This window comes from Lycorma delicatula, chromosome 4 (assembly GCF_047948215.1).
Source record: "Lycorma delicatula isolate Av1 chromosome 4, ASM4794821v1, whole genome shotgun sequence".
Taxonomy (NCBI): domain Eukaryota; kingdom Metazoa; phylum Arthropoda; class Insecta; order Hemiptera; family Fulgoridae; genus Lycorma; species Lycorma delicatula.
In genome coordinates, this window is record NC_134458.1 from 9,673,218 (window position 1) to 9,698,196 (window position 24,979).

A 24,979-nucleotide genomic window follows, 5' to 3' on the forward strand; every position below is an offset into this window, starting at 1 on the left:
ATGGTAATTAAGTATAGCATAAACAGAATGATATCAGCTTTTATTTAGTTTAGTACCATATTGTAGTACAGTAAATATCTGTCAAAATACCAGGTACTGGTTCTAAGTGTATTATCAAGAAACTTCACACTTGTACTAGGAAGGTCTTTGGTTTTCTTTGTCTCTTAGCCTCTTTAATTATAACTGTGCTATTAACTGTGCTATATAACTGTGCTGTTCTTCATAACAATACAGGCAATTAAAATTTAGCAATTCCCATTAATATTTCTAATATAATTACAAATTAAAAATACTGTATAAGTCATTGCAAAATATTAGTTAGTTAAAATGAGATTAGAAGTATCCTATCCTCATCTTTAACTGAAGTAACATTTTTCATACTCATCAGTTTTCTTATAAATTTTATAACATCACTAAATTGTCAACTAAAAATTTTTTTACTTTTAACTTGAATAGAATTTTATTACCTCTTAAATAGTCTGATTTCAGTGTCTATATCCTTTTTACCAAATTTAATAATTTCATTTATTATTTTCATGCGATTTTAATATGTTGAATTTCCGTTTTTTGGAGACATATGTGATGTGGTAGTATTCGAAGAATGCATTTTTCCTCCAAATTTTGGTGAATTGTGTGCTAATTGTATCTTAACTTGTAATCTGGTTAACAATTATATGAGAAATAAAGGTCGCTATACTGCTGTAAAATGTTATATGCTTTGTAATAGACTCAAATTTATTACGCATATTGTGGAGCTAATACATACACATAACATATTTTCTGCTCAACATGAATGCACATGTGTGTGTGTGTGTGTGTGTGTGTGTGTACATGTACATGCACACACATGTACATATTATATATACACGTGTCCGCATGTGCATATGTGCGCATGTTATCTATATTGTACTGTTTATTTAAAGAGGTAGAACATATTATGTCATGTGATGTGCAGTAGTTTCAGTAAATAAAAGCTAAGTTATTGACACTTCTATTGATATCATTGTAACCATCTTATAATGCATTAGTGACAGGTAGTGGCACTTAAGAAAGTACATATTAAGTGCAACTAAATAACGTTTCACTCCTTTATTTTGCTGTTTAGCTTACAAGAAATTCCTTTCCTTTTGACATCAGTTGTGTGTTGTGATTTATATTTATGCTTCGCATGGTGTTTTTACATTTTATAATGTCACAGATAATATAATGTTTGATAGTTATTACTCTAATAAATATGCGTAGTGTGTTTGAGGTTATATTTCCTGCAAAACTGTGACTTCACTAAGCAATCCCTTTCACAAACATAATTTTTATTATCTGCTAATTTAGCCCTGTTTTAGATTAAGTTAAAAGTTTTATACTGTAATTTATGAATAATACCTTACATCTTACTTGTCTCTGTTTGCATATCCTTCTCATAAACACTAAACTATTAAATATTAACTGGTTGATGTTAGTTTTAAGAGTAAACAGTTATCTGTATTTAAAAAATGATTTTTTCAATGAATTCATTTCAGAAATTTTTATAAAATGTAGCTTACTTCTAGCAAATGTCCTGTCCTTCACTTTGGTTATTTGAAAAAAGTTAATTGTTTATTAATTTATTATTATATTGTTTTTTTGTTTGTTTTTTTTTTTATTTAAAGAAGCAACAACTAGTCTGGTTATTTATTGATAAATGCCAATAGCACAGAATGAAACTGCATCTTGCATTCACTTTAGTACCTTTGATAATCAGTATATTAAATATAGTTTCAGTCACTGAGATTTGATAATCGGTAACCTTCAAATTTCAGGATTTACTCTGAGATATTCTATCGGTTATTGTAAATAAAACATGTATGAGTATTTTTAATGCAGTATTGTAATATTATTTTTACTTATTTAAATGACTCCAGATAGAGAGCATCAATCGATGATGTTGATGGCTGCAAAAATAAAATTATGATGCAAGTTATAAAATTTCCGAATTTATGAAATTTAGTCCAGTTTGTTTAAAAACAACTCAGCGTCAAATAATGGGCAGGCAGGAGTAGGTTTTGTGATGAACAAGAAGATAGGGAGGAGAGTGGAGTATTTCAAAACGCATAGCGATAGAATCATTGTAATAAGGATAAAATCAAAACCTAAACCGACAACGATTGTTAACGTTTATATGCCTACAAGCGCCCATGATGATGATGAGGTAGAGTGTGTATACGAAGAGATTGATGAAGCAATTAAACACGTAAAAGGAGATGAAAATTTAATAATAGTTGGAGATTGGAATGCAAGCATTGGAAAAGGCAAGGAAGGAAATATAGTGGGTGAATACGGGCTGGGCAGAAGGAATGAAAGAGGGGACCGACTTATAGAGTTTTGCACGAAGTATAATTTAGTAATTGCCAACACCCAATTTAAAAATCATAATAGAAGAATATACACTTGGAAAAAGCCAGGCGATACTGCAAGGTATCAGATAGATTATATCATGGTTAAGCAAAGTTTTAGAAATCAACTCGTTGACTGCAAAACTTACCCTGGAGCAGACATTGATAGCGACCATAATTTGGTGATAATGAAATGTAGATTGGGGTTTAAAAACCTGAAGAAAAGGTGTCAGATGAATCGGTGGAATTTAGAGAAGCTTGATGAAGAGAAGGTAAAGAAGATTTTCGAGGAGGACATCGCAAGAGGTCTGAGTAAAAAAGATAAGGTAGAAAATGTAGAAGAAGAATGGGAGAATGTTAAAAAGGAAATTCTTAAATCAGCAGAAGCAAACTTAGGCGGAATAAAGAGAACTGGTAGAAAACCTTGGGTTTCAGACGATATATTGCAGCTGATGGATGAACGTAGAAAATATAAGAATGCTAGTGATGAAGAAAGTAAAAGTAACTATCGGCAATTAAGAAATGCTATAAACAGGAAGTGCAAATTGGCGAAAGAAGAGTGGATTAAAGAAAAGTGTTCAGAAGTGGAAAGAGAAATGAATATTGGTAAAATAGACGGAGCATACAGGAAAGTTAAGGAAAATTTTGGGGTACATAAATTAAAATCTAATAATGTGTTAAACAAAGATGGTACACCAATATATAATACGAAAGATAAAGTCGATAGATGGGTGGAATATATTGAAGAGTTATACGGAGGAAATGAATTAGAAAATGGTGTTATAGAGGAAGAAGAGGAAGTTGAGGAGGATGAAATGGGAGAAACAATACTGAGATCTGAATTTAAGAGAGCATTAAAAGATCTAAATGGCAGAAAGGCTCCTGGAATAGATGGAATACCTGTAGAATTACTGCGCAGTGCAGGTGAGGAAGCGATTGATAGATTATACAAACTGGTGTGTAATATTTATGAAAAAGGGGAATTTCCGTCAGACTTCAAAAAAAGTGTTATAGTTATGATACCAAAGAAAGCAGGGGCAGATAAATGTGAAGAATATAGAACAATTAGTTTAACTAGTCATGCATCAAAAATCTTAACTAGAATTTTATACAGAAGAATTGAGAGGAGAGTGGAAGAAGTGTTAGGAGAAGACCAATTTGGTTTCAGGAAAAGTATAGGGACAAGGGAAGCAATTTTAGGCCTCAGATTAATAATAGAAGGAAGATTAAAGAAAAACAAACCAACATACTTGGCGTTTATAGACCTAGAAAAGGCTTTCGATAACGTAGATTGGAATAAAATGTTCAGCATTTTAAAAAAATTAGCGTTCAAATACAGAGATAGAAGAACAATTGCTAACATGTACAGGAACCAAACAGCAACAATAACAATTGAAGAACATAAGAAAGAAGCCCTAATAAGAAAGGGAGTCCGACAAGGATGTTCCCTATCTCCGTTACTTTTTAATCTTTACATGGAACTAGCAGTTAATGATGTTAAAGAGCAATTTAGATTCGGAGTAACAGTACAAGGTGAAAAGATAAAGATGCTACGATTTGCTGATGATATAGTAATTCTAGCCGAGAGTAAAAAGGATTTAGAAGAAACAATGAACGGCATAGATGAAGTCCTACGCAAGAACTATCGCATGAAAATAAACAAGAACAAAACAAAAGTAATGAAATGTAGTAGAAATAACAAAGATGGACCACTGAATGTGAAAATAGGAGGAGAAAAGATTATGGAGGTAGAAGAATTTTGTTATTTGGGAAGTAAAATTACTAAAGATGGACGAAGCAGGAGCGATATAAAATGCCGAATAGCACAAGCTAAACGAGCCTTCAGTAAGAAATATAATTTGTTTACATCAAAAATTAATTTAAATCTCAGGAAAAGATTTTTGAAAGTGTATGTTTGGAGTGTCGCTTTATATGGAAGTGAAACTTGGACAATCGGAGTATCTGAGAAGAAAAGATTAGAAGCTTTTGAAATGTGGTGCTATAGGAGAATGTTAAAAATCAGATGGGTGGATAAAGTGACAAATGAAGAGGTATTGCGGCAAATAGATGAAGAAAGAAGCATTTGGAAAAATATAGTTAAAAGAAGAGACAGACTTATAGGCCACATACTAAGGCATCCTGGAATAGTCGCTTTAATATTGGAAGGACAGGTAGAAGGGAAAAATTGTGTAGGCAGGCCACGTTTGGAGTATGTAAAACAAATTGTTGGGGATGTAGGATGTAGAGGGTATACTGAAATGAAACGACTAGCACTAGATAGGGAATCTTGGAGAGCTGCATCAAACCAGTCAAATGACTGAAGACAAAAAAAAAAAGTTTAAAAAAAGCTCATAGTTTTAACAGATTTTTATATTTTACTGAACCAATTAAATTATAAATTCATAGATTTTTTTTTTGCTCTTGTCAATATGCTATCGGTTACATATAAATATCTCTTTTTTCTCAGTGACTATGGCTGTTATTCTGTGGTTTCAGATGGTTGAGATGTGGCCGAAAAGAGTATTCTAACTGTATCTAGCTATCTAGAATATCAGTGTTACATTTTTGTTTTTTTTTCATACTGTTTAAGAACAGAAAATTTATCTTCTAATGAGCATTTTGAAATAGACAAACACTTAACACCACTATTTACAGATGAAGGAGCTGTGTTAAATCGTTATTAAAATAAAATCTTGCATAGAAAATGCTCAAAAACCATAACCATTTAAGAATAATAAATAAAACTCCAAAACTAGATGCAGATTTAGATTATTAAACGTCATCAGTACATAAGATAATCAGAAAAAGAAAATATAATTACAAAAATAAATCTTAAAAAATAAGCAAATCAGTCGGTTAAAACAATGGGCATTTATAAATTGATTTGTAAGGATAATAATTGCAATTTTGGATGTGTAGGATGAACAAAAAGTAAAACTGAAACCAGACTAAAGGAGTAATTGGCTCATTGTAAGTATAAAAAAACCAGAGAATTTAATCATGGTCTAATACGTCTTGGAAAGTGGTCATAAAGTAGGTTTATTAGAAACAAATTTTATAAAACCTCTGTCGCAATAAGTGCATCATAAGATTTCTGGTTTTAGTTAAGAAAGAAAGGATGTTGCATTCTGTAATGATTTTTGAAAATAATATTACTTTTGGTTCTTTGTATTTCGTGTTATGTTAGTGTCACGTGTTGAAAATTAAAAATTAATTAATTTGAATTAAAACTTCAAAACTGATTTTTTGGACACCAACTCCTTTCCTTGGTACCGGATCGCATTTTGGATTATTGCAAAACTGAAATACTATAGTGAAACTAATTCTTCTTTTATGTAATTGCGTTTATTTTACCGATGTTTCGAAGAAAAGTATTACTTCTGGTCGAATGATGGGATTGGGGGTGAAAATGAATTTTCTTTACATTAAGAGGTATGAGGAGCACGAAAATACCATTCACGTAAATTGGGATTTCCTTATACAGAGTGATTCAGAAGGAAAGGGAAATAATTTGGGAACCGATTCTAAAGCTTGAAATAAGGGAAATGGTTCATACAACCATATATCCGAAAACCCTTTGTTATCGAGTTACTACTAGCGAATTATTTTGCCCAAATTTCAGTCCCACCGGTTAAATAAAGTCATACTGAAATTTTTAAGGCGTTATATAAAGAATAAACTTGATGGTTTATTATGTTTTTGACATGAAAAATTTAGTAAAGCAGGTCTCAGAACTGTTTCCCTTATCTTAAAAACAGCAATTATTATTTTTAACAGATGGCAAATTTAAAAATTTTGGGAGCGCAGAAAATCTTTCATTCTCAGTGTGGACGGTGGAGAAAGTTTGAGAATCAGTGGTTTAAATTTATTGTACTAAAAAAACATTTCTTTTTCATTTTCATAAATTTTTCTGTTAAGTTTTGTTCAGTTTCTTTTTTTTAATAATAAAAGTTGATTTTTTTTGTTTTTCATAGGCTTTCATGAAAAAACTTGTTTTCGTTCTGAGATTCTCAGAATTAAATCCTCTGCAAGTTTTGATAATAAAATTTACGCATTTATTAGTCATTTAACTAAATTATTGTACTTAAATAAGATAAAAAAAAACAACGTGTTTTACGTTGGATAACATGAAACTACGGGAGATTGTAGGACCTGTCTTATTCAGTTTTTCAGGTCAAAACACATAAATCTTCAAGTATACCCCTTATTACAACGCCTTAAAAATTTCAGTATGACCTCATTTCATCCGGGGAAGTGAAATCCGGGCGAAATTTTCGCTAGCCGTCACCCGATAATAAAGGGTTTTCGGACTATGGTGGCGTGAACCATAGTTTTTTAAATATATATATATTTAAAAAACCAATAAATAACATTTTTTTGGCTCGAAAATCTCCAAAACTACCAGATCAATTTCACTGAAATTTAGATCTGATTTAGTATTGTATCTGAAATTGTGCATGTAAAAATTTGATGAAGATTGGTTGAATCGTATTGAGCTACGCTCAATTTAAGGTTGAAAAAAGGATCTTCTCCGTTATCTGTCGGCACTGAATTAAATCATTTTAATTAAATGTTTTTATGAAAATTATAGCAACATTTAATTATAAATTAAATAGGCTGGAATGCAGCGCATATAGTTTTATTGAAAGTACATTTTACTAAATCTTTTTCTAAAATATCTTTTACTACTTTTTTTTAAGCTGATTTTGCGGTTTTATGTGTATTATTGTTATAATTTTTAAAATAATGTTTATTACATAATAAATTTTAATATAATTATCTTAATGTTTGATTTATACTTAAATGGGGCTGTAGTTTTCATGAAAGCATTAGTTTAAATGCATAATTCATGATTTAATTCAATGGTGACGGATAACGAAGAAGATCCAAATAAAATAATGAAAAGCCTGTCTTTTTTGGCTCGTTCTTGTGAACGATTCGCTTGAAAATCAGTAAGGCTCTGTACGCAATAGGTTTACATCACCCCACTAAGTTTCGTCAAAATCGGTTGAAATTTGCGTCCGGTAGAGCGGACGGAATCATCTTATACATACATATAGTCGCCGTCAAGTAACGGCGAGCTTGGAGTGGAAGCGATTATTATCCAACGTAAAAACATATTCCTGGCTGTTAGAAATCCCCCTTATCAAATTAATTGTTCTTTTTAACAAATGAATGCAACAATTTTGAAATGAAATACAGTCGGCTAATTCTGTACTGCACATTGTAAAATGTAATAACGGATGACAAAATATAACTACTACTAATTACACGATAAATACTGCGATAGATTGTTGTTACTGTAACTTTAATTACTTACTTGAAAATGGATTATCCGTTTAATTCCTCAGGTAGAACGCTCTCCTCGCCATCATCACTATCTTCAGTGTAATTGTCACTATTATTACTTCACTAGAGACAATGAAAGATTCTGTCAAAGAATCTATTAACGATTCTTGACTCCAATATTCACCTACGATTTTTGTAACCTTTTCACAGTAAGGTTTCCAGTGTTCATCGCTCATCGAATTCATTTTATCTTCACACAGTTTCTGCACTTCTGGCATCTTAAACGTTGTGTTGCAACTCGCAACATGTCGTTTTACCTGTGACCATACCATCTCGATTGAATTTAAATCAGGATGATAAGGTGAAAGCCGCAGAACATGATGCCCACTTCCTTTCAACAATTCATCAAATTGGTATCGTTTTCTGTTATTTTAGTTCAACTTAATTAGTTCATACAGTTGTGGTTTAAACATTTGAGATGGAAATGGAATATGATGTTTCTGTAGCCAAACAGTCATGTCTTGTTTCTTGCTTGATGGCACTGAAAGATTTAAAAAAGGGTATTATGATACAGAGCATGGTCAATAACTACTACAGACTCAGGAGGAAGGTTAGCAACTAATTTTTGTTCAGCACATTTCAAATAGTTTTTAGTATTCATGTTATCATGGTAATCGCCACATTTTGATTTGGCTGTCCAAGTTAACATTGGTTTTGGAATAATGTCCATTTCACCTCCGGTGTGAATTATAATTAAGCGTTTACCTTTATTTATTGATAAATGAAGTCCTGCACCGCTGTTGTCAGGCCATGATTTTGCTGTTGCATGTGATGATAAAACGTAGGATTCATTTAAGTATAAGATCGCCCAGCATTTTCTAAAATTACTGATTGCCTGCAAATATGAAATCCTTTTCTGCCTAATATGTTTTTCAACTAAAATTTTCCTTTCGTTTTCCGTTTTGCGCCACTTAAAACCTAGTTCTTTCAAAATTCTTCTTAAACTAGTTTCACTGCTGTTAAAATTAATTTTAATTTATAATTCTTTGCAGTTTGTTAACTGTTGGCAGCTTCCCTATCTTTGAGTGAGATTCATTCACAGTTTGCCTAACATTTTTTTTTTTAAAGAGATGGAGGAACCCTATTTACGGGCGACTGGACAGTGTCGGGCTCGCTAATAGGTTCCACAAGATGTTACTAAATGCGTATGTGTTCCTGCGCACTATCGACTAAACCTCCACCCCTGGCTACCCCGTTTCATAGTATAGCTGGTGTGCATTACCTCAGGAAGGGGGGAATACGCCCTCACACACATTCAGACACCACAGTCAACAGACACGGACATCACATCCACAAGTTACCAAACATGAGACTAAATCTCACACACTCCACGACATCTAATTATCACTCAGAAAACATGTCTCACGCCTCACACTCCACACATCACATCAAATCACATAAACAAACACATCACAGACAATCGAACACATAGTATATTTACCTCACTGGTCACCATCGGACGCGGGAGCGGCCTCTATCGGGAGCGGTGTGTCCATCGGCCTCTATCACTAGTGTTCCATCGCATCTGCCATTCTCTCTTCATTTCTTCCATAATGAAGCTAGCCACTCTCCTCCTTTTTTCCGCAGGTGTTGTCGCCCGTTGCTCTTTAATTTTCTTCCTCCGGGTGATCTCCAGATCGACAGGTAATATTCCCGCCAACACTTCGACTGCCTCTCGAGAAACCGTACGAAATTTAGCTGGTATACGAAGGCAGCTCCTTCTGTGTATTGATTTGAGAGCACCCCTGTTTACGCCGTATCTAATGACCCCTCCTCATATCTCGGCACCGTTAAGTAACGTGGAGTATATCACTTCAGAGAGCAGCCTCCTCCTCTGCTGCCTCAGTCCTCCACAGTTCGGCAGTAATCTGACAACCAGACGCATGATCTTTTCAGTCTTCGAGCAGGCTCCCAAGACGTGGGAATTGTTGTAATCACAACAACCTACGTCTTATCCCGACTCCGGCCATCCAGGTTTTGATTGTTGTGTATGAGCCTTGTATCTGAGCGATGGACTCTCTTAAGGTACTCGACTCCACCAAGAGGGCCAAGTTGTCCGCGTAACCTACGAGAGTGACGCCCGGTGGTAGAGGAATGCGAAATACGCCATCATACACATATTTCAAAGGGCCGGCCCAAGGATCGACCTCTGTGGAACTCCTCTATCTATGCACCGTTCGACCGCTCAGTCCTTCACTTCGCAGATCAATTTGCGCTCACTAAGATAGGAGAGAATTATCCTTCTCAGATATGGAGGGTCTCTCATACTCTTCAGCGCAGTCCTAATGGCGTCATGGGCCACAAAGTTAAATGCGCTGCGAACATCAAGCGCCACGAGCACGCAGATCTTCCTCCCTCATCAAAACAATTATTGTACACCTTCAAAAAGGCGTCAGCGTCTGCCCCGACAGCCACCTTTACTGCCAAATTTGGCAAAAGGACTGGTCCCGGCACCTTATCCAGAGGCATTCGTTCACTTCTGCTGTAATATCCTCTCTGGTGAAAAGTGGAGGGGAATTCACATCGTCCTCAACTTCCGAAATGACCCCATCCCCATGAGTGAATAGTCCCACAATTATGTTCTGGACCTCTCTGGTTTCTTACAACAGTACCTGCAAAGGAGAAGAGTAGTACATGCTGTTTCCAAGCAGTCGACTAGACATGCAGCCCCATCATCTGCTGCAGTAACCTCGCGTACCGCACTGAGATCCAGTGTCTCTGCAAATTCTTTCAGATCCATCCCCTCGTAGTCCAGCCACAGGGAACTGTCCTCCCAGCCTTCGGAGAACCTCCATCTGTAACACTCATGAGGATGGCCTGGTGATCACTTGCTAGGTAGTCTTCACTCACTTGCCAGTCCCGAATCTGCGTCGCCAAAGCCGGTGTAGCAAAAGTAAGATCAATAATGGACCTAGTGGTCCCCCTCCTGAACGTTAGTGCATCTCAAAAGTTGATGTATTCTAGATCCAGTAATGTGACGGCCTCAGTCAGCAATCTGCCCCTCACATTGTCCTGGTTGACCCCCAGGTAACTGACCAGGCATTAAAATCCCCAGCCAATAATGCCGGCCGGTGAGCTTCAAGGTCTCTAGTAAGTGAGGCCAAGACTTCCCTGTATCGTTCCACAGATATGTGTGCCTAACCACACCTTTATCAAAATCATCTAATCCGGTAACCGGTTTAGAACATCTCTTTTTCTTTTTCAGGGTGATGAATGAAAATTCTGCTCCCTCAGTTTGAAGAATTTCTATTCTTTCTTTTCTTAGGCTTTGAACCTGTGTCCTGAAAATGCCACAGGCAGCTGCAGTTCTCTCTTCACACTTCTGTATAGCAATAATATGCTTGTCATTTTTTAATTTTCCTATAGCTAAAGATTCCTTCTTCATGAAATCATACATGTTGTTTACAATTTTGCATGCCTGTCTTCAAAGTTTCTTGCCTTTCATAACAGACTTAAATTCAATCATAACTCTTTGAACATGAAGAAACTACTTAAAAAATTTGGACTGTAAACCACAACAAAAATTTTTATAAAATATTGTATTGTAGATTAATTGACTATATAACAAAATACACGAAATGCGCCAAAAGAATCATACCAAGAGGCAGAACCACAGAACTGAACTTTATATACATGGAAAAGCAAAAGAGAAACAAACATAAAATAAAATAATTGTTTTATATTTTAAACATGATGTCACTTTCTTAATACTGTAAACACACAAAATACATTGCTCCATAAACAATAATTGCATCAGTAGTCATGTTTCTGTTACTAAGAGATGATTAATCAAGATGTGCCTATGTTTCAGAGAACAGTAGTATAGCAATGACATGTGGGCTGATAATCCAAGCTTGTGGTTACATGGTGGCTACTGTACATATGTATATAAACATGACCGGATGCAGTAGCCATTTTCAAATTCTTAGGAAATCAAAAAAAAATGTTTATAATAAGCAGGAATTAGATGGTTTTAAAATTATGCTTTATTAACTGCTGTAGAAAAAATTCACTGTGGAATGACGTATCAATGGTAGTATGCCATATATGATTGTCAGATTTTTTGATTTTAGGTTTTTTTAAATAAATTTTCCATGGAATTACTGTTATAATCAGTATCAACAAATAAATGCAGATAGCATGCTGTAAAACTGCATCCAGAGTTGTTTAATTTTGGTGATCTATGCGAACTGGTTTAATAAATTTGGTTTTGGCTATTAGCATTTTATCTTTCTTTATGCTCTTTAATTTCCAGGGTGCTACTCCCTGAGATATTCCAGGAGTTGTAGAGCTATCATATTGTATAGGATGTAGTTTACCGTATTACCCAAGAATCAGTTAGGTTTTTAATTAATTAGAAACCAAACATCATTAAATTAAAGAAAGAATTAATTAAGTTTTTTCTTAAACCTTCATCTTGTCTAAATTTTATGTAACATGGGAAATAATTTTGTGACAACTAAATGTTCTATCTCTCTTTCTTGAAATAAACTTCTCCCTTTTTTATCTTAGAGGGGTTTGGAGGCCTGGCTTTACTTGACATGCATTCAGCCATTAGGTTTGTTGTGCAGCCATCAGAGAAGAGAGTCCCTGGTTGGTCCATGGGCAGCCACTATCAAATACTGAGAATGCACTGGCTGTATCACCAAAATCCTCAGTATAAAGGAAACTTCAGGATAAACCCTACACCAACAGAACTAATAATAAAGAAGAAGGAATAAAAAATAAAGAAAAGGGTTGAGTGGTGAGAAAAAGATGATCTACCCGTCAGGGTAAATCAGGATACTTACCTTCTTTACCAGGCCCAGTCAATGTTTTCCTTACCCTACTCTCTGTATGTGGGATGTGGAGTGTCTGAAGGAGTTTAAGGGATCTACATTGTATTTATGCCAGTTTTTCACTTTTAACTTGAACTAACTAAAGCAATATTCCATCAATTTATAGTCAGCCATTTTTTACATTTTATATTATTATTTTTATATAAATGATATTTATGTAATGATTAATAAGTAGTGGTAAATTCTTGTTTTGTTTTTTAATAATTTTTTCTTTAGTTAATATCTCTTATTTTTTTTATCTTATCTACATCCACAGCATCTTTTGGTTTCCTGCCTACTAGTAAAATGTGAATCTAATTTTAGATTTTAATTTCATTTTGTAAACAGTTTTAGTATATTTATGTAAGATTTTACTAATTCACTGAATGCTCAGATACAATTCAGATCTACCCTTTTTTTTTATATTCCTTAAATATATGTTTTTCCTTTTTTTTTGTCCAGATGGTCACCAGTTTAAATATCTACTTTTATATCAATGGACAAAATCAAATTCTATAATAATTTTTTAATTTTTTTACCTGTAATATAAAAAATTGAAAAAAGTCACCTCCAATAATATCAGTTGATGCCATGGTGAGACATCACTGATACTATTACAGGTGATTTTTTTCAATTAGGTAACAAATGTCAAGAATGTGGTCGAAAAGTGTGTTGGGCTCGAATGGTATCCATTGCTTTTATTGCATTGTGCATTTATATATTTCATAAGGTTCAAGTAGTTTAAGTCGTGGTCAATTTCTGTGTCTATTCAGAATATTAAGGTGTTTTCCAAGCCGGTAGAGTTGTGATTTGTGTCTATGAGATGATTGAAGAATGTTGATTCTTTGTTGCTGTAGAGAACTTTCAATTTTTAATTAAATCCTTGTTTGTAGTTTTATCTCAATTGATTTGTGTAGAACAATTTACAGTCAGAACAGTTCGGTTTATATGTTTTAGCACACTATGTTTTGTGTGGTGAAGGTGTTCTCTGTGCAATGATTTGCTTTGGTTTTGTTTTGTTTTGAAAACTACATTGTACCCAGATTATTCTATTTGTAAACTATTTTTTCTGAGTCTTTGGTTTGTGTGATGTATTTTTTTATCTTTATTTTCATTTATTTTATGTAGGAATGAGTTAATTAGTCAATTAGAATAGTCAAACTATGTCTGTTTTTATGTGCTAAATATTTTGCGCTGTTGAATTCTTCTGTATGGTCTTCTGGTGGGGTGGTTGTGTTAAGTAATAATAAATGTGTATCATAGGTAGTTTGTGTGAGGATCAATGTTTGAGGTGTTGTGAAAAAGAATTTCCATCATCACAGCTAAGTTTTCTGTACAACCTGGGAGTGTTTTTTTTTTTATTTGTTATTATTTTTTTTTTTTTACAGTAAGATCAAGAAAATTTATTTGTTTATAATGTTCATAATTGGATATAAAGTTTAATTCATCGTATATTTATTTTCTTTATGTATGTATATAAATTATTCATATTGTCGTATGTTGCCTTAGTACAATAAAATTATTTATTTAACATATCTGAGCTAATGTAGTATTTTGTGAGCATACTTGTTTTGAATGTGTGTGTTTATTGTATGTGTTGCAGAAAAATTTCAGTCAGGATACTGAAAATAGGGAAACCCCATAAGAAGCCCATTGGGTTGTTTGTGACATTTGTTTCAAAATGTAAAAAAAAAATTGTTTTGTTTAGTATGTTTAAATTTAGTATGTTTAGTAAAATGTTTTCTGATATTTGTTGTGAACTCATGATGAAGTTTTGTTGGTATAATGTGTAACAGATTTCACTAATATGTTTTGTGATATTTGTTGTTTTCACTAGTTTCTAAGATTATTTTATATTAGAGTGTTCCTGTTACTGGGATGTTAGTATATGGGTTTCTTATGTCAAATGATTCTAATGTTGAGTTATAGGATAGGTTGATTTTTCAGTTTGAGGTTCCAATAATTTTTATTTTAAAGTATTTATTTCCAATTAAATTAAAAAAAAATCAGTAATAACATCATTGGAACTACAATGTAACAGTCACTATCTGTAGGTAGGTGAAAAAATTTGAATGCCAGTAAAAATATTCAGTACATGCATTTTAAACAGATTTAAATCATTTTGGACAAAAATGTTTTTTCCTTAAAAAACACTAATTTATGAGATTAAAAAAAAACTAGTCTATTTAGCAAAATTTGACAAAAAAAAAAATGACTGAATTAGAGTTTTAAATTTAAATTATTCAAGAGCAAAGTTTTGTTTTGGATAAAAAAATGGGTTGGTTTATGCAGTCTAATTATAGTCAGCCACCTTTTTCAAAACAAAATAATTGTGAAGTATATTTAGTTTCATTCTACACATAAATTACCTAATAAACTGTATTTTTTTATAAACTATTGAACTGTCTTGGATTATTTATAGATGTTTTGCATCATATTAATTCATTTAGTTCTACATTCTAAAATATACTATGTATGTGTTTGCAAATCGGAATCTATTTTGATGAATATTGTAAACACTGGAGGTGTATAGAGGAATACTCTATTGTTCCTGAGATTTGCTTTCCTAAATTGGTGAATAAAAAATATTTCTGGCATAGCTGTTTGAAACCAAACCATTTTATTTTATAGAAAAGAACAAAATATTTGTTTCATATTACTCAAAAATGTTCAATGGTGAAATAATTTTGCAGTCACCTGATTATAGAGTTTATGTTTTTAGAATTCAATCCTTCCTTTTTTATCATTACTGAATGGAGGATTTGTAACTCCTGAAAAACTTTTCTTCCTGCTTCTTGACTGAATGTCCTTCTGCATAGTTTGTTATAATTAATTCATGATCAGAATTATTGGTTTTATGCTGTTTTTTTATTTGTGTTTTAAAAAAAGAAACAAAACTAGAATAGCTATGAACTAAACCAGTTAAAGTAAGAATTGAAACGGGAGACTAACAATAATCAGTAACTCTATAGTGTTGCATAGTTGAAACAGAATTAACTGTCAGATATGTTGTGTTGTGTTGTCAGTACATGAAAGAGGTCATTTAATATTCAGTCAAAATAATTTACTAAATGATAGATTTTATGATATACAGTAAAAACGTGTAATAATCAGCTTTTACCTCAATACTCACAGTCATCAGACTTTGATGCTGTTTTTTCATTCGTGTAATTTTCTCAAAAGTTACTAATTAATTTATGGCATTCATTTATAGGGAAGGTGTGGTTTATATTTGTAATTATATGATATTGTAGTTCCCTTTATGAATCAAAAGATCTTGCCAATGGTGAGGGGGCTTGAGTGCTCAGTGATACAAAGTAACTGGACCGAAAGTGCAACCATATCAGAGTGGTATCTGTTGAGAACCAGACTAAGGAATGATTCCTGAAAGAGGACAGCAGTTCTTTCAGTAGCTGTTAAGGGTGTAGGTCAGGAAGACTTAAACGGTCATATCAAACATCACTCAATCTTCTAAGTGCTGCATAGCTGAAAGCAATGGAAAACTACAGCTTTTTTCCAAGAAAATGCAACTCTGCATTTTCATGTAACAAAGGTGGAGCACCTTCATTGGTAAAATATTCTGAAGGTAACTAGTAGTCCACCATTTGGATTTTCGGGTGGGAGCTGCTAAGGAAGGGATTACCAGAAAATTAAAAATAACATTCTACTAGTTGGAGTGTGGAATGTTAGAAGTCTAAAAATGCTTGGTAGGCTAGAAAATGTAAAGAGGAAAATGGGTAGGTTAAATGTAGATGTAGTAGGAATTAGCGAGGGTTCGGGTGGGAAAATGATTTTTGGTCAGGTGATTTTAGAATAATTAACTCGGCATCAAATAAAGGAGATGCAGGAGTAGGTTTCATAATGAACAAGAAGATAGGGAAGAGAGTAGAGTATTTCAAATAGATTAGCAATAGAATCATTGTAATCAGAATAAAATCAAAATCTAAGCCAACAATGATTGTTAACATCTATATGCCTACAAGTGCCCATGATGACAACGCGGTAGTGTGTCTATGAAGAAATTGGTGAAGCGATTAAACATATAAAAAGGGATGAAAATTTTATAATAGTTGGAGATTGGAATGCAAGCATCAGAAAAGGAAAGGATGGAAATATTGTTGGTGAATACAGGCTGGGCAAAAGAAATGAAAGAGGGGACTGGCTTATTGAGTTTTGCACAAAGTATAATTTAGTAATTGCCAACTCCCAGTTTAAAAATCGTAGTAGAAGAATATACACATGGAAAAAGCCGAGCGATACTGCAAGGTATCAGATAGATTATATCATGGCTAAGCAAACATTTAGAAATCAACTCGTTGACTGCAAAACTTACCCTGGAGCAGATATTTATAACGACCATAATTTAGTGATAATAAAATGTAGATGGGGGTTTAAAAGCCTGAAGAAAAGGTGTCAGGTGAATTGGTGGAATTTAGAGAAACTTGAGAAAGAGGAGGTAAAGAAGATTTTGAGGAGGACATCGCAAGAGGTCTGAGTAAAAAAGATAAGGTAGAAAATATAGAAGAAGAATGGCACAATGTTAAAAAGGAACTTCTTAAATCAGCAGAAGTGAACTTAGGTGGACCAAAGAGAACTGGTAGAGAATCTTAGATATCGGAGGATATATTGCAGCTGATGATGAGATAGAAAGGATGAGAATGCTAGTGATGAAGAAGGACCTATCAGCAATTAAGAAATACTATAAACATGAAGTGCAAATTATCAAAAGAAGAGTGAATTAAAGAAAAGTGTTCAGAAGTGGAAAGAAAAATGATCATTGATTAAATAGACGGAGCATACAGGAAAGTTAAGTTGTGGTACATAAAAAATTTATTTTGTGGTACATAAGTTAAAATCGAATAATGTGTTAAATAAAGATGGTACACCGATTTATAATACAAAATAAAAGGTCGATAGGTGGGTGGAATATATTGAAGAGTTAGACAGAGGAAATGAATTAGAAACTAGTGTTATAGAGGAAAAGGAAATCAAAGAGGATGAAAAGAGAGATCTGAATTTAATAGAGTATTAAAGGATTTTAATAGAAGAAAGGTTCCTGAGATAGATGGAATACCTGCAGAATTATTGTGCAGTGCAGGTAAAGAAGTGATAGCTAGATTATACAAACTGGTGTATAATATTTATGAAAAAGGGATAAGGAAAGCAGTTTTAGCGCTCAGATTAATAGTAGAAGGAAGATTAAAGAAAAATAAACCAGCATTCACAGCATTTATAGACTTAGAAAAGGCATTTGATAACGTAGATTGGAATAAAATGTTTAGAATTTAAAAAAATTTAGGGTTCAAGTATTGAGATAGAAGAACAATTGCTAACAATTACAGGAACCAAACTGCAACAGTAATAATTGAAGAGCATAAGAAAGAAGCAGTAATATGAGTAAAAAAGAAAGTCAGACAAGGATGTTCCCTATCCCTGTTATTTTGCAATCTTTACATAGAACTAGCAGTTAATTATGGTAAAGAACAGTTTAGATCCGGAGTAACAGTGAAAGGTGAAAAGATGAAGATGCTATGACTTGCTGATATAGTAATTCTAGCTGAGAATAAAAAAGATTTAGTAGAAACAATGAATGGCATGGATAAGTCCTATGCAAGAATTACTGCATGAAAATAAACAAAAAAACTAAATGAAAGTAATGAAATGTAGTAGAAATAAAGTAGATAGACCACTGAATATAAAAATAGGATGAGAAAAGACTACGAGGTAGAAGAGTTTTGTTACTTGGGAAGTAGAATTATTAAAGATGGACAAAGCAGGAGCGATATAAATTGACGAACAGCACAGTTGAAACAAGCTTTCAGTAATAAATATAATTTGCTTACATCAAAAATTAATTTAAACATCAGGAAAACATTTTTGAAAGTATATGTTTGGAGCATAGCTTTATGTGGAAGTGAAACATGGATGATCATAATACCTGAGAAGAAAAGATTAGAAGTTTTTATAATGTGTTGCTATAGGAGATTGTTAAAAATCAGATAGGTGAATAAAGTAATGAATGAAGAGGTGTTGTGGCAAATTGATGAAGAAAGAAGCATTTGGAAAAATATAGATAAAAGAAGAGACAGACTTATAGGCCACATCTTAAAGCATCCTGGAATAGTTGCTTTGATATTGGAGGAAGAGGTAGATGGGAAAAATTTTGCAGGCAGGCAACATTTGAAATATTTGAAACAAATTGTTAGGGATTTAGGATGTAAGAGGTATACTGAAATGAAATGATTGGCACAGGTAGGGAATCTTGGAAAGCTACATCAAACCAATCAAATGACTAAAGGTAAAAAAAAATTATATTCTAAGAAATCGATAAATGTAACTACATTCAAACTGAAAAAAAGGATTATTTTTAAAATGTAACCCATTTTAAATGGAGTAAGTTTTTTTTAATTTGAAACATATCCTCTCTTTCAGCTGTTCTTCATACATAATGCTTTTTTCCTCCTGTAAGAGTTATTTTATGTCACATAATATCAAATGTAAAACCTTAAGTATACATATTATATCAAAAGATTTGAATCCTCCTAAACCACGTTTGTGTCCTATAATGATACAGATAACTGCTAATATATTTTTAAATTGATTTTATTATTTTAGGTGGTTTTTGAAGTTTTCTTATAGCTGAGCATATGATTGCCAACAGAATGTGTTTTTATTAATATTGTTATAAATATTTGATAAAATTATTAAATATTTAAACATTCTTTATCTTCATTTTGTTTTGTTATATACACTATTGATTATAATAATCAACTGTAATTTTGATATTGGCATTTATGTCCTGTTTGTTTAGTTTCTGTAGTTCATTTCTTGCTGCTGTCAACAAATAAAAGTTCTATTTAGCTGTTATTTATTATTTTTTTCAATAATACAGTATAATGTATGGATCTGTTTGTTTGTTTATAAATATTTTATGGCAGATATTGCCTCACTCATAATAAAATATGTTTTTCTGTCTTCCAATTGTGTAGATGTTTGGACTTTTCTGTACTATGAATTGTTATTTTTTTTAATTTTATAATAAATAAAACTCATTCTTTTGTAATGTAGATGGCCATCCTAATCCTTGTCTTTGCATATCCTCAGCTTATTAACTGTGTTTTATTATAAGCTATACATCTAATCCCTGTGTTAAGAATATACAAAGGCTAGTATTTGGGTATAGTGTTCATCCACATGCTAAATATTTACAAAATTTCTGTAGTTATCAACTTTTTTTTTTGTGAATAAAACAGGTTTTTCTTTTCTTATAATGATATCAGTTTACTTCTCATGACTGTAATATATGTATTAAATATTTAAGTTTTAAATCTATTCAATTAAATCCGTAAGTTTAATGTGAACATTTCAAAATCTTTATGCTCAATTTTTTCTTTGTCATAGATCCTAGATGATACCATGCATAATACAGTACCAATAATTATTCCACCTTGGACTCTTCAGTAGCACTTACAGCTGTACTTTGTTACATTTAAAAAAAAACATAAGTAATTATAATTTTAATTAAAATGCAAAAAAGTGCTCTGTTTACATATATCTTTTGTCACCAAATTTTAGCACCTTCTTAATCTAGCTTTTTGGGCAAAACGGTTTTAACTACTTTGAACTATCAAGGTAAAAGGAGGTTTGGATCCCTTATTTCCTGGATAGTACCATGGGAATTTGATGAGTCATATTTGTCTGGGAATTTGATCAGTCTTGTTGAGGAAGTGACTCTGCCTGTAGGTTGTCTGGAAGCTAAGTTTTCTATTTAGGTGTTGCACAATTGTCCTAATAAATGAAATGCCTGTTAGGTATATTTGGATTTCCTACTAGTATTTTAGTTTAAGCCTGAATCTAAATCACCATTCATAAAAATTCACTAATATATCTATTTAAATAAAAATGTAAATGTTCATTTGTTCAAAATCTTACATCTCCAAAAGTTCTTCACCAACTGCTTTGAAGTTCACAACGTTGCATTCAAATACAATTCATATAAATGTTTTTATATACCTCCTATTTATATACCTAAGATGTTAGGTAAAAACTCATTTTTTTTTGTTGAAAAAAGTGCTATCTCTTGGACGTAAAAGCAACAGACACTATACTAAATATTTTACGATTCATTTCAGTGTTTCTGATATGTGTGTCTGCTATAGACTAAAAAACTACTGGACTGATTTATGTGCGGGGAAAAAGAGAGAAAGGTAAAAATCAGAAAAGGGAAAAATTGAAAAAAGTAAAAGGGAAGAAGGGGAAAATGGAAAAAATAAAAAAGGGAAAAGGAAATGGAAGGGGAAAGATGAAAAAATAAAAAGTGAAAGGGGGAAAGGTAAGGGAATATGGTAAGAATGAAAATAAGAAAGGGGAAATGTGAAAGGGATTAAGGGTAAAAGGGAAAGGTTAAATTTTGTGATGTTCTGTAATGTCCATTTTTTTAATGTTTTACCAAATTTTCAATTGTGTTCATTTAATCTATGTATATATATATATATACTCAAATCTAGAAATAGTGAAGCATTGCTGGAAAAATTACATACAATTTATTTAGTTACCAGATTTTTCCCTACCACTGCCCATTATTAAATTAAATGGTATTCTTTTCTACCAGGATTTTGGAGTTGTGTAATGAAGATCCTTGGGAAAAGTTATCACATGTCAAAGTTTAAATTTGTATGTTGACAGTTATAAGAAAAAAACATGCTGTATGAATATAAATTTTGTTTGTAAGCAGAAAGATTGACATTTGTATATATGTTATAATTGACCATTACATTGCACCAGTGAATGGTAGGAAGTGGGTGCTTTTTCTGTTTATATTTGAAATTATTGCTTGTCTATTTCATTTTTGGTGCTTTCTTTGATGTTGTACATGTTTATTATTAAATGAAATGTACTTGTTTGCTGTTCTCACATACCTGGTTAAAAGAATGCAGTTTTGAATCGCCATTAATTATTACAGAATATGTTTATTTTTGACTCATTTGAATCTCATAATTATGAGAACGAATATAAAAAATGTACTTTCTTAGGGATTTCATATCTGTACTAGTCTTTGAAAAAAGGGAAAAAAATAGTGTGGTGTATGAATGATAAATTAATTCATAGATTAATAAGTATTATTCTTGTGTTTTTAAAGGATGACCAGTGTGTAATATACCATCCAAATGAACTGCACTGTAATCACACAGATTGTTATATTATTTTACATGCAATTTATTATTTTACTACAAGAAATAAGTTTTTGTTTCAATTTAATTATAGATGAAAACACCTGTTTTTAATTAAAAAAGTTTTTTTACATTGTAATATTTATTTACAATTTACTTTATTGTAGATGGCTTAATGCTTAATTTTGAGATTGTACTTTGTTGTTTTCATTGTAACTAGTAATTTTTATTTGTTTTAATGTTTTACAATTTTATAAAATTGTTTTTGTTATTCAGTATTTAAATCATTATTGAATGAAAAGGCCAAACATTCATAATACTCAGTAACAATAACAGTGTAATTGACTGGATATCTAACTATTCATTGAAAACATTCAACATTTTATGTTGTTTAATTCTCATATAAAAATCTAGTATATTTGAAATGAACTAAATTTATATTCACTTTCTACATAATGTGTTAAGAAGAATTCTCTAATGCTATCTTACAGTTCTTTCAAGTAAATTTTTTAAAAGGCAGTTCAGGATTCTCTTCTGTTTTATTTTTCTGAGTGTATGTTATCTGTATCATGTCTTTTTGATAAATTTGTTTTTGTCATTGTATGTTATTCTAACAAAGTTCTATTTGTTTGTTTTTTACTTATTCAGATTTGATGGTCTAGTATATAAATATTATCTGTTAGGCTTTGTCCAAATATATGTGTGTGTGTGTATTTTATTAATTTTGAACTAAAGATGATGGACTTTATGCCTTAAATTGAATAATTTTAAAGATTTGCCAAAAGCAGAACTCATTGTCCAACTATTATTAAAATTAATATTTTGAGTTTTTATACTTTTTTTCATAGTGTCATGAGTTGCTTCTTCTTTTATCAACATGGGATACAGCCATAGTCATTTTTATAATACAGCACTGTTGGTATTAAAGTTTGTTAAATCTGTCATTCTGTGCAAATGAACTCATCGGTATTAAATAAATTGTATACGAAATAGCTACAACTCTAATCTAATAGACAAACTACAAGTTACATGGTACCCAGGGATACCTGTTCCATAGCACGCTCTCTTTTTCTGAAATATCATTCTGAAATTGTTTTCAGAAATTTAGTTAAAAGATAATAGAAGAATGAGTGACTGTAATTTATTGAGATGAACATAACTTATAACTCTGTCATATTTTTAGGAGATATGCATGAGCCTGATAAGCATGAGTTCACTGAAGATGGTGAGATTAATATAGGAAATCCATTTCATATATAAAAATGAAAAGCATGGGTATACATGTACATATACTCATAGTTGCAATGTGTTCTGGTTACTTGAGTTTACACTAGCATACAAATTCAGAAATTAACCCATCTGTTAAAGACATCACCTGAAGAAATCTAAGAATTTGTGTCTAGCATTCACAGTTGTACACATTTAAAGTGTTACAAATACACTTCATGACCTGCAAAATATTCCTCATTTGTCATATATTTTTTATGTTTAGTCTGTCATTTGTGGTTTTTTTTTATGATATGCAATGCAATATTTATATATGTGCATTGTTTGCACGCATAAAAATATGTCTATACCCTCTTATCAAGTCCCAGATCTTCTCTTATATTTAGGTTTCTATTTTTAAACAACCTTATTATGCCACTCAAACAATATAGAAAAGTACAACAAAAAACTCAGAAATCTTTCATACTGATACAACACCTGATTGTACCTTTTTATGATTCACATCTTGATCCATATCTTTTTATTTAATATTCTCACCGAGTAATATGTTGTTCCCTGAAGTTATACTACAAATACTCACAGAAGTTATACTTGTAGTCATTATTCAGACTCTAAAAAATACAATCTTTTAGAAGGTATATGAACTGATTTGCTTGATTGTCTAAGCTGTTATATCAGTTCAATTGGTTGTTTGACAAGAAAATGTTCATTTAACATTTTTTTGTCATCATTTATTGGTTGTAAAAGAAATTAAGAAGCGTTCCAATTCATCCCTTTGTTTCTGATCCAATCCAACTTCAACATACCACTTATATCCTCTATATGTTTTATTATTATTCTTATTATTATTTATTTTACTTTTTTATTATTACTATATTTTCTTTTCTTCATCAGCTTAGCACATTCTATGTTTAAAATGTGCTAAAATAAATGAAAATCTAATTTTGTTAAACTCTTCATAATGACAAACAAAATTTGTGCTTATATAAAGACTATCATATATTACAAATATAGTGAGATCATTTAATAAGTTATTGTGTACATCATGATACTATACATTATAATTCCATTATGGACTATAATTCAGAGATACTGCCATCTGATTTGATTTTTGGAATGTAGTTATGTACAACTGATAATGTCTTACAGCAAGTATTGGAAATGCCAAAAGAAAAATGTCCACCATTTTCCTGAACGCAGGTCTGAACCTTTCACACCATATTTTTTTATATGAATTCCATTAGCCTTGATGTCCTATGGAGGGTGTCAAAAATTATGGTGCAAAGGGTTTGGACCTGCCTTCAGGAAATTGGTGTACATTTCAACAATTGCTTTAAGACATTATTAGTTTTGTTTAACTATATTCCATGAATCAAATCAAATGCAAGTATCTCTATAGTATAGTCCATAGTGAAATTATACTGTCTAGTGTAGTATCATGTGACCAATAAAATTATCATCTCACTTTATTACATTAAGGCAATAAATAAACTTAACCCAACAAAGAGATCTAAACATATTTATACAGAGCACATCTTTCAGTTTTCTTAGACGAAAATTGATAAAAACCACATACTGTTTGGCATAATAAAATAAACAAATCAGGATATCTCCTCATATTCTTTTATATCTGTCCCACACAAATTTCTGCTACATAGCTTACACTAATGTTGCAATCAATACACTGAGGATGTGCATAAACAACAGCAAAGTTTAAATAATAATTAAAATGAATAAGTTGTGAGTTCTGCTTTAGGAATGCTTTGAAATGGTTTGAGAAATAAAAACTATGAAGATAAATTATCTTCAGGTTGATGGTATGTGTCTAACTTACCGGTTAAAGCAGAAACTGTGCTAGGAATTTTATTCTGCATAGATCTTTGTTAAACAACTGATTTATTTTTAAAAATAAAATGATAAATTACTGTCAGAAATTGTCCAAAAGAATATTGTGTCATAACTGCTATTAGTTCTTTCAAATTTTTTATTTTATACTATAACAAACACTCTCACATGTGATTTCAGTTGAATGGTAGCACATGACAAA

At 31.8% G+C, this 24,979-nt stretch overlaps 1 protein-coding gene across 1 annotated transcript in view; it reads left to right on the forward strand.

The window, feature by feature from the left end:
* The window catches only part of Rbp (RIMS binding protein), a 453,814-nt gene that overhangs the window by 411,108 nt on the left and 17,727 nt on the right, over positions 1-24,979 (forward strand). The gene's annotated exons all lie outside the window — the stretch shown is intronic.